At 35.7% G+C, this 11,731-nt stretch overlaps 1 long non-coding RNA gene across 1 annotated transcript; it reads right to left on the reverse strand.

Annotated features, from left to right (window-relative positions):
- Positions 1-473: 473 nt before the first annotated feature.
- On the reverse strand, positions 474-10,149 carry LOC137201622 (uncharacterized). The gene is made up of 5 exons (XR_010932263.1): positions 9,888-10,149; positions 8,694-8,792; positions 8,482-8,550; positions 1,600-1,751; positions 474-639 (listed from the first exon to the last, which is right to left on the reverse strand). It is a non-coding gene; the product is annotated as an uncharacterized lncRNA (long non-coding RNA).
- Positions 10,150-11,731: the final 1,582 nt, after the last annotated feature.

Consider the following 11,731-nt stretch of genomic DNA (forward strand, 5'->3'; position numbering starts at 1 on the left):
CTGGGACGAAGTGAGAGAGTAGCACTGACATATATACACTACCAAATGTAAAATAGATAGCTAGTGGGAAGCAGCCGCATAGCACAGGGAGATCAGCTCGGTGCTTTGTGACCACCTAGAGGGGTGGGATAGGGAGGGTGGGAGGGAGGGAGACACAAGAGGGAAGAGATATGGGGATATATGTATATGTACAGCTGATTCACTTTGTTATAAAGCAGAAACTAACACACCATTGTAAAGCAATTATACTCCAATAAAGATGTTAAAACAAACAGTTTGCTAACTTTATTTAATAAATTAATATTAATATGAGCTCTCATAGGGAGAACACTCACTCCCAAAGAATTTGTGGGTGGTGAATTTTCCTCACTTCGAATACATTTAAAAGTTGAAAATTTAACTAAAGTATTGTGAGTGCAGTAAAAAAAAAAAACTTTAACAATAATTTGTAAAATTTTATAAAGGCAACAGAATATTTTGTACTTCTTTAATTAATTAGGATTCAATCACAACATGTATTAGGAAAACAGCTGCTATATATTAAACTCACAGACGTAAGTTTTCCCAGATGAACAGTTACAAGCATAAACATAATTTCCTTCGATATATGGACAACCATCGTTCTCCATTTCCAAGAATCTGTGAAAAAAATTGTAAAGCAAGGTGTGATATCCGCAAATGCTAATTTTATCTCAAGCTTAAAATTAGAAAGAACAAACAAAATGAGAAACAATAAAAGAACTAATCAAAACAAGAATTAAACCCTGAAGATTGACAGTCTTTAATTACAAAATATTAAGCTTAACACAAAATACCGAACAGTATCTAATCCTATCCTGTTTATTTAAGTAGAATTATAAGCCAATATGATAGAAGTTTATGGATTTATCAGCTTGCCTAAAACGATGCATAAATTTCTCCTAAGAGTCCAGTAAAGTTAAAAAAGTAAAGGCCCTAAAGGTGATATTTAGAAAAAACTGGAAATTTTCCCCCAATTAAATCCCACAGACTGATCCTCAAAAACCGTAATGATTTCCTTTTTCTTGGTTGCTCTTTCTGTGCCCTACACACGTAACGCACACACACATACATGCACATACACACGAATTGTCATATACTCTCAGAAAAGTTCAGTTATCAAAACACTATACTTTCAGGCTTTCAGTTACTGTGACGCCATCTTCCCTTAACCAGGATTTATTGGTTTCATTGATTTTGAGACCTATCCAGTCTTTCATTTCAAGCATGGATAAAATTTCCAATTGAGAAAAGAAATCATAAACCAGAAATGTGTGCATATCATAATCCACTCCTTTCTGGCTCAACTGTTATTGGTTAAAGTTCTCCCAAGGGCTTGCACCACATCCACTTAGTATTAATAAGATTTTTTCTCAAGGTATCTCATTTGTTAATGTGGTTTTCTTCTAGCATTAAATGTTCAAAAAGTGGAGTTTCTCCCTAAGAAAATTGAGTCAAAGTAAGAAAATATCATACACTTTTGAGAACCTTCAGTTTTCCCAAATTATGGTGTCAATCACTAATGCTTTGAAACCAGATATAGTTATAGTATAACAAAAAAAACAGAAGTGTCTGCCCTACCAGCTCTTCCTTGATACCGATCTTTAGAAGGTGAGAATTCAGCTCTGCACAGGCAGCATGGCTCTCCGCCCGGGTTTTGGATTTATTGGAAAGAAGATAAGAGCTATTTCCAAATCCAATCCAGTGGGTTGAACAAAGATCACAGGAACATTCTAGAAAATGTAAACATATTTAATGTGTACTCTGTACTATGAATAACTACTACTAACACAATTACTATATCTTTGTGTTTGTTTTACAGATGGATATTAGATAGAAAGCAAAACAAGCATTTTTTGTAACATTTCTGGGCAAGTTTTACACAAACCATAGTTAACAATAATTAATATTTAGCTCATGTTTTGAATTTTTCTACTAAAAATTTGTATAAAATTTTACCCACAAGGAAAATGCATTCCAAATAATATTATACAATTGTTTGATGTGATTAAAATTATATATGCAGGGCTTCCCTGGTGGCGCAGTTGTTGAGGGTCCGCCTGCCGATGCAGGGGACACGGGTTCGTGCCCTGGTCCGGGAAGATCCCACAAGCCGCAGAGCGGCTGGGCCCGTGAGCCATGGCCGCTGAGCCTGCGCGTCCGGAGCCTGTGCTCTGCAACGGGAGAGGCCACAACAGTGAGAGGCCCGCGTACCGCAAATAAATAAATAAATAAAAATTATATATGCATATTGAAAAGGCTAAAAAATATATAATCATATGAACACAAAAAGCAATTAATGAACTATTGCACTTTTGTCAGAAATTTTTATTATTAATTATTTTAAATATATGGAATAAAATTCAGTAACTAATTTCATAAAAACTTATACTTCAACTGTTTAATAAACATGCAATTTGCATATTTTAATAATCTTTTTTATAATCATCAAAAACATACAGTTAGGGAAGGGGATCAAGGCAGTGGAGTAGGAGAATGTGGAACTCATCTCCCCCCACAAACACATCAAAAATACATCTACATGTGGAACAGTTCTCATGGAAAGCTAACTGGAAACTAGCAGAACTACACAACCAAAGTTGCAAGAAACCTATAACTGGGTAGGATGGGAAAAAAAGATATTGGCTCGGGACCTGCACCCCTGGGTGGGATCTGAAAAAACAAAAACAAAAAAAAGGACTCTCAACCTGAGGAGCGAGCAGGGTGAGCCACAATCTAGGCATCCTAGTCCTGGGTCCTGCACAAAGGAGACAAGCCCTCTTGCCTGCTGGGAAAACTGCTGGGACAGACAGAAGGGTTGGAGAAGCCTAGATGCTACTCATAAGGAGTGTGCACATGTTGGTTTGCCAACAGTCAGGTGGAGAGAGCCTTGCACTGGTGGCTGCCTCATCACCACACTTCTCAATCCGAAGGGGCAAACACCACAGCCCTGCTCACTCCACACCACAGCTGGGGAGCAGATCCAGCACCTGGCAGGGCAATGATGGCCACTGAACAGAGAGGAAGTCCCTCCTCACACCCTGCACGAGCATTTGATCCTCCAATGCCAATGACAGTCTCTATCAAGGTGATCGTGGCTAGCACACCCTGAGGAAAGGAGTGGCTGGCAGCTCTCACACCAAAGACACTGAATACACACAGCCTCCACGGGAATGCTCCCACATAAAAACACGCCTTCAAGACCACAATAGACAACTGTTTCCCCTAAATTCATAGAGTCATAGAAATTTAAGTGAAATCTAAGGGCAGAGGAACTACTCCCAACCAAAAGAGCAAGAGAAATCCCCTGAAAGAACAAAATAAAACAGAGCTCACCAGCCTACCAGACCCCAAGTTCAAGAAGGTGGTAATAAAAACGCTAACTGAATTAAGAAAGATTGTCAACAGAAATGCAGATCACTGTAACAAGGAACTAGAAACTACAAAGAAGAGCCAATCAAAAATAGATAACTCAATTACTGGATAAAAAGCAATCTCGGGGCTTCCCTGGTGGCGCAGTGGTTGAGAGTCTGCCTGCCGATGCACGGGACATGGGTTCATGCCCGGGTCCGGGAAGATCCCACATGCTGCGGAGCGGCTGGGCCCGTGAGCCATGGCCACTGAGCCTGCGCGTCCGGAGCCTGTGCTCCGCAACGGGAGAGGCCACAACAGGGAGAGGCCTGCGTACCGCAAAAAAAAAAAAAAAAAGCAATCTCAAAGCAATGAATAGCCAACTAAATGACACAGAAGAATGAATAAGTGATCTAGAAGATAGAAAAATGGAAATCACCCAATCAAAACAGCAGACAGAAAGACAAGGAAAGAAAAACAAAAGCAACGTATGAGATCTATGGGATAATATAAAGCATGCCAACGTACACATAATAGGGGTTCCAGAAGGAGAAGAGAGAAAAAAGGGGAGGAAAAGTGTATTTGAAGAAATTATGGCTGAAAACTTCCCAAACCTAAAGAAGGAAACAGATATACAGGAACAGGAAGCACAGAGGCTCCCAACTCTCAGCCATAAAAAGAAGGAAATCTTCCATTTGCAACAAAATGGGTGGACCTTGAGGGCATTGTACTAAGTCAGACAAATACACTATGATTTTACTTATATGGAATGTAAAAAAAAAGTCATAGAAACAGACAGATTTGTGGTTGCCAGAGGTGAGGTGTGGTGGTGAGGGAAGTAGGTGAAAATGGTCAAAATGTACAAACTTCCAGTTGTAAAATAAATAAATTCTGGGGAGGTAAAGTGTGGTGACTATAGGTAATAATACCATGTTGTATATTTGAAAGTTGATAAGAGAGTAGATCTTAAAAGTCCTCATCAGGACTTCCCTGGTGGCGCAGTGGTTAAGAATCCGCCTGCCAAAGCAGGGGACACGGGTTCCAGCCCTGGCCCGGGAAGATCCCACATGCCTCGGGAAGATCCCACATGCCTCGGAGCAACTAAGCCTGTGCGCCGCAACTACTGAACCTGTGCTCTAGAGCCCGTGCGCCACAACTACTGAAGCCCGAATGCCTAGAGCCCATGCTCTGCAACAAGAAAAGCCACCACATTGAGAAGCCCACGCACCACAGCAAACAGTAGCCCCCGCTCGCTGCACCTAGAGAAAGCCCACACGCAGCAACGAAAATCCAACACAGCCAAAAATAAATAAATAAAATTTAAAAATAAAGTAGTCCTCTTATTAAAAAAAACAGTCCTCATCAAAAGAAAAAAAATTATAACAATATATGGTGATGGATTTTAACTAGACTTATTTTGATGATCATTTCAGAATATATACAAGTGTCAAATCATTATATTGTACCCCTTAAACTAATATAATGTTGCATGTCAATTATAGCTCAAAAAATTCTCTTTGAGGTAAATAGTAAAGAGTATAACAGAGAAGGCATATGTTTGCTTTTGCTCATCACAATTTCACCAACAGTGTATGAGTCTTCCTTTAATCTGCTCATTTTTCTAACTTTTAAAAATTTTCATATTTTAAAAAATCTATACTAATCTTTGAAATTTGAAATAATGTACCATTATTTAATTACAATTTTTTCTAATTGCCCGTGAAAGTGAGCATCTTTTCATATATTAATTATACTTTAAATTTCTTCTTTAAGATTTTCTCTCATTCATATCTTGCTTCCACCCTCAGCCTACATATTGTTATTTTTTTTTCTTTCTTTCTCCCATTAATTATTCAACTGCATGGGTTCCTTTTGCAATCATTCAAAAGCAATTTAGTATGCAGAACAGAAACATACTTCTGAGCAATTTGCTGTGATATTTTGCTGCTCATTATGAAATAATAACCAGAATCATAACATATTATTTTTTTACTTCAGTTTTTATTTTCCCACTGTTTACACACCCTCAATGACCTGATTTTTTCTCTCCCAAATAAAACTTTATTACTTTATTCCTTGCCTCAGGCTCTGTTTCTTAAAACATCCAGGAAAAGACTAAGTTTGTGTTTGGTCCTTTTGTACTTTCCATATCAGTTTTTGTGTCTTTAATTCCACTTTTCAAGGCTTTACATATTTGAAAGACATCTAATTTTCATTCTGTATCTGATACTTCAATTACCTGGATGTATTAGCATCTAATTTCTTTGTTATCTCAGCTAAGTACTGTTATGACTTTTTCCCTATGCAATTTGGTATTTTAAATTAGTTTTTATATATGACAATCATCTGGACCTGAGCTAGTGTCCTTTTCTTAGATGGATGATCTGCATGTACTTTCTCTGTGATGATTTGGGGTCCTACCAACCCAGGATCACACAGGGAATATAACCTTAAATTCTAAGTGAGTCTGCCTAAGAAATTACAGAAAGGTCTGTATAGTCAACTAGAACTTGAGCTAATATAGAAAAAACTGTTTTAATATCCTCAAGCTTTACATGAGAAACTAATTTTTAACTCTTTTGCTCAAGCTAAGTGAAAGCCTCATTCTCTATCTCTGTTGTAGCGGTTCAATCCAGACTGTACAGTTATTAACATTGGAAATAACCCCAGAGAGTGGTAACTTCAGAGTCAGAATGCTTCTCTCGTTTCAAGCTTTCTCTCCATTTTTGGCCCTTGATGATTTCCGCTGTTTTATCAGAAACCTAGATGTAAAACTAAAATTTAAATTAAAAAAATTGTATCCATCTAGACATCTGGATCTAATGAGAAGAAAAAGGGAAGTTGAACTTCACTAATACATAAACTTAGATGCCTGAGCTGTTAAGCACCATCCCTTAGGTAGAAATTAGAGCAGCAACGCTGGTTCCCTGCCACCTGTCGACTGTAACCCTGAACCTCTTCCTTCCTACGAGAGAAGTAGAGCTTGAGTTGCATCTCTTGACTTTTAAAGCTAGAAATTCAACTAAAGTAGTAGTAAAGGAATAAGAAGTAAAAATAAAAAAGAACGAGGACTATGGAAAGACTAGGAAAACATTAGTAGAAAACAAAGCTATGGGAGAATTTACCTCTGAGGAATAGGACTAAAGAGAGGAAGAAGAGTTAGCTTCACTGCTTTTAATTATGTCTTCCTGTGCTATTTTTAAATCCACTTGGTTGAGTTACAATTTACACACAATAAATTACATTGTTTTGAAGTACACACTTTGATGAGTTTTGATGAATGAATATACCTTTGTAACTTCCTCCCCATTTAAAATTTAGAATATTTCCATCACCTCAAAAGTTAACTCATGTCAATTCCCAACTAATGCCCCACACCTGCTTTACCCAAGCAACCACAGATCTGATTTACATCACTGTAAATTATTTTTCACTTTTGTATGCAATTCGTATACACACAATCCTTCAATATCAACTCGTTTGCATCTTATGTCACTCAACATAATGTTTTTGAGTTTTATTCAGGTTGTGTGTATAGGGATTTCATTCTTTTTCATTGCTGACTTGTCCATCATATGACTAACCCACAATTTGTAATCCATTCATCTGGTGATTTACTTTTGGATTGCTTATAATTTTTAGTTTTTATAAATAAATTGTCTATCAACATTTTTGCACATGTCTTATGTGGACATATCTCTTCATGTCTCTTTTTTAAATGTTTAAGAGTGAAATTGTTGGGGATTTGCACCAGTACAGTTAACTCCATGTCCTTGTTACTGTCAGTCCTTTCAAATTGTAACCATTTTGGATGGTTGTGTAGTGGTAACTCACTGGGGTCATAATTTGCATTTCCTTAATTATTTACTATTTAATTGCTTTTTATTTTCAGATTAGGTGAATTGAAGGAAAACAAAAACAAGCAATATGAACAGCTAATATTTGGCATTAATATTTTTTTTCTGGGAGACATCAAGAAGTTTTGAAAAGCAATCACTAATTTAAATAAAAACTTAACAGCTGCTGGGTCTAGTCTCCTGTTTATTGCATCTATTGAGATTTTCCCTTTTTTATTCAAAGAATTTATTTTTAATAAGACTTTCAATTAGTTCTTTCCATATTTTTACTCTATTATTTTAATTTCCTTCCATTTTCTTTTTTTTTTTTAATTTGCTTTTAGAGAATATTCATCAGGAATACTCATGAGGAATGCCTTTAGTCTCAATGATGAAGGAACCCTACACTTTTGGGTTTTGTGTGTGGAAGAGATATTTTTCTTGGCAAATGCATCTGTGCTGAGAATCTTACACTGTTCATGAAAAAGCAAATATTTCTCTGAAAAGACGACAGAGGGGAACCATCCCGACTTCCTGAAAAAACAGACTCAATTAGGAAAGTTCTCTCTTTCCCTCTCCCCATCTTCCCCCCGCACTGTGCCCCATCCCTGCTGTTTTTTAAGTGCTTAATTTACTGATAAGGATTTGAATAAACCCGCAATAAGTGAAAAAAAAGAGAATTGAAAACGAAAACAGCTTTCTATATTATGGCTATTGTATCTGGATGTATAAAAAAATTAATGTAAAATTTATACGCTTGTAATGTCATAAATGTTAGAGGAATAATATCCATCAGAGAAAGCTAGAAAGAAAAAAGTGTTAATGAGACACAACTCCCTTGCTTTTCATTTGTTTTCTTTTTGCCTTTTTGACCCCCTTCACACATTTCTCTCGCCCCCCACCTTAATATAATTTAAATCCCATTTTTCTCCTAATAATAATCAAATTGCAAACAATAATTATCTTTTATACATAATACGTTGGGTTTTTTCACATTCTCTTATGTCTTCTTTCTTATTTTGCCCAATATTATTATTATTAATATTATATTATATAATATATAATATATATAATATAATATATATTATATAATATATAATATATATTATATATATATAATATTATAAATATTAATATTTCCTTGATAAAACATTGACCATACCATAAAACAGCATTTTTCTATCATGATTCACGAAGTTTTGTGGCTGTCAGGAAGGCAAACCCTTTAGTTCCAATGATCAATATTAGAAGTGGATTGAACAGAAAGAATACTCACCACCATTTTTAGAAGATAGTGTGGGAACAGGTGATCTTTTTCAGTTTTGTTCTTCTCTGCTAGAAAATACTGTGGTAAAAATTATGGTAGTAGTTAGTTCTGTATAGGACAAAATAATTAAGACAACGTAAAAATCAGTCTTGAAAGCAAATCATTGAAATGTATTATGTTACTGATTTTAATAAAAACAGATTATTTTCTTAATTACTTACAGTTTGCAAGCGAGGCACCCACTGTTGTCATCCAGACCACACACAAGATCCCTAGACTCCCAGTCACCAGTTGCCATGCTGTAGGTCGGTGGTGTAACACTAAAGAAAACAGAAACAATGATGAAGTTCCATCGTTTCCCAGAAGTCATCAAATGTAAAATTTAAGACCATTGTGTTTCACCCTTAGAGGGCAACCATTCATTTTCTAATTCTTGAATGAGTTCATCCTGAATAAAACTATTTCTCAGCCACATTGAGAACCCTAGTTCTTTGATACCCAAATTTCCTCCCTATTAGCTTCTTGTTGACTTCAGTTCTTTCTTATCAGAAATGGACATACATTTCGTATGTACCTTTCTTGAGTCTTCCTCTACTCAAGCCTTATATGTTGCTTTTCTCTATGATAGACTTTTCACCCCCATCATCTCTATTTGCAAGCTTACCTACTGAGTCTTTCCCACCCATTTCCATCCTCTTCTGGAAGATCCAGCCTTTTAAATCTAATTTCATTATGGACGTTGTCCTCTGAAGTGATCAAGAGACAATTCAATGCCATATATGATCTGACTTTTACTGGATTAAACATTATTTTTCTTAATGGTGAGTAAGATGATTAGTCACTTAAGCTAGAAACCTTGTTATCTTATTCTACTCATTTCTCACCTTACCTCCAACTTTCAGTTAATCATGAAGTCATATAAGCTCTACCGCCAAAATACTTTTTTTCTCCATAATCTGTCTTTCCCCTAACAAATTCTGTTAGTTCTTTGAAGCTAAGTGGTTATTGCTTCTTCATCTTTGTAGGTACCCTAAGTCCAGAGCAGGCCCACAGAACAAATTCAGACATAGTTGTGGGACTGAGTTATATTGAACTGAATTGAAGACTAATATCAAGAATTATTTTAAAATAATTTTAAAATAACACAAAAAAAGGAATAGAATTTTCACAGTAGTTCTTACAAGTAATGCAATTCTGTAGGAATTTGGATCAATGCTATTTTAGAGGAAATGAACATAGTGAAGGACTATTTAAGAGACAAACAATTCCATGGTAATATCCTAAAATAATTAAGGAGAGTGTTGAAGATAGATAATTAGTGTAATGAGGCAATTTTATAGTGGTTTTGAGAGAAGTAATCTTCTAAACCCAAGAATCAAGATCTAGCAAATAACAAAATATATATAATATTGTACCTTTTCTTTTTTTCCTAAACAACCGTTTTCTGTGCTGAAGGTGAGAGGGCCTTGGAAACTTCAGTTCCGTGTAGTTTACTTGCTGTTCACTTGATTTGACACTTCTCTGGTTTGTCTTGGGTATTTTTTGCTTCTGTTGAGATTTGGAAAATTTTGGTTCTGTGTAGGTTACCTCTTGCTTGTTTACAATACCCTTGTTTTGCTTACTCTTAAACATTATTTTTTGGAAAGACTTAGATTGTTTCAGCTCAATCTTGATATCTTTCTGTGTCTCTCTTTAATATCTATGCAATAGAGAAATGTGAGGAAAAGAGTTACATGGTGACTGTATCAGCTCAGACAGTGAAAATTGCCTTCATTCTGATGTACAAGTAAACATTTAGGTATAACATTAAAAGGGTAAAAAAGGGAGGAAATGAGAGACTAAATCTCTCTCCCAACTTTGCAGTCCTTCTTCAGAAGAATAATTTTATTCCCCTTTAATGAGATTATACATATCATTTCCTCTTTGATTCAGGTTTTGAAAGGAGCAGATTAAGGAGTAGATATGTTTTTCCCTCTCAACATTCTCTGTATAATGAATCATGTTGACAATGTGTAGACTATGGCTAAAACACAACTACATTAACAAAGTGTTGATTATTTAAATTTAATATTAAAGTTTTTATTTCAAATCAGGTTGGCATAAAGTTTATTGTATCACTGAAATAACCCATTACTCAGTAGATTCTTTACTAATAGAGGAAAACCCCAACTCTTTCAAGAACTGGGTAGAGTCTACATTTGTACAATAACCATGTATCTCTCAATCTGCCAGCCTAACGTCTTTTTTCTACTTAACTAGATTATATTTACCTACAGGCACATACTCACACACAGAGGCAGTCACACAGACCATCTAAATTAAAGAGACAAGGCCAATGAATCACCAAAAATAAACAAAAGAAATTAAAAGGTAATGTATAAAATTTTTTAAATTTATTCAATCTCATTAATAAAGAAAGAAAGCAAATGAAAAGAATAGAACAACTTTCACCTGTGAGAACACTAAATAACTGATACTTTTCTGAATTGGCAAATGACTGTGAGTATAAAATTGTCGATAGTTATTAAAACATAAAATATACAGGCTTTTTACCAGCAATTCTATTTTAAGTAATTTATCTTACAAAATATTTTTTAAATATTCAAAGTTGTGTAGCACCTGTTTTTGGTTTTATTTACTAAAAGCTAAATTGGAAAAACAAAAGAACAAAAAGTTGTCAAGAGAACGGTTCACAATTAAGGGAGTTGTTAAAGTTATGAGACATTTACACCCTAGTATACCATTGTTTAATATAACAAATATTATTTTAAATTTTTATTTATTTATTTATTTATGGCTGTGTTGGGTCTTTGTTTCTGTGCGTGGGCTTTCTCTAGTTGTGGCAAGGAGGGGCCACTCCTCATCGCGGTGCGCAGGCCTCTCACTATCGCAGCCTCTGTTGTTGTGGAGCACAGGCTCCAGACGCACAGGCTCAGTAATTATAGCTCATGGGCCCAGATGCTCTGCGGCATGTGGGGTCTTCCCAGACCAGGGCTCGAACCCGTGTTCCCTGTATTGGCAGGCAGATTCTCAACCACTGTGCCACCGGGGAAGCCCAACAAATATTACTGATGTGTAAAGCAAAATAATAGATTTGTAACGTGCTATGTCTTTGGTGGTTACTTGTAGGTAGGGTTTTGGCAGGTTTGCACTGCTCTCAATTTTATTGAAAATTAAAGAACATATGTTAAAATCTATTTAAAGGTGAAAATTTGAGTATTTAAAAATATTGAATAATAAATAATTTTATACATAGGGC

Source organism: Pseudorca crassidens, chromosome 11, assembly GCF_039906515.1.
Source record: "Pseudorca crassidens isolate mPseCra1 chromosome 11, mPseCra1.hap1, whole genome shotgun sequence".
Taxonomy (NCBI): domain Eukaryota; kingdom Metazoa; phylum Chordata; class Mammalia; order Artiodactyla; family Delphinidae; genus Pseudorca; species Pseudorca crassidens.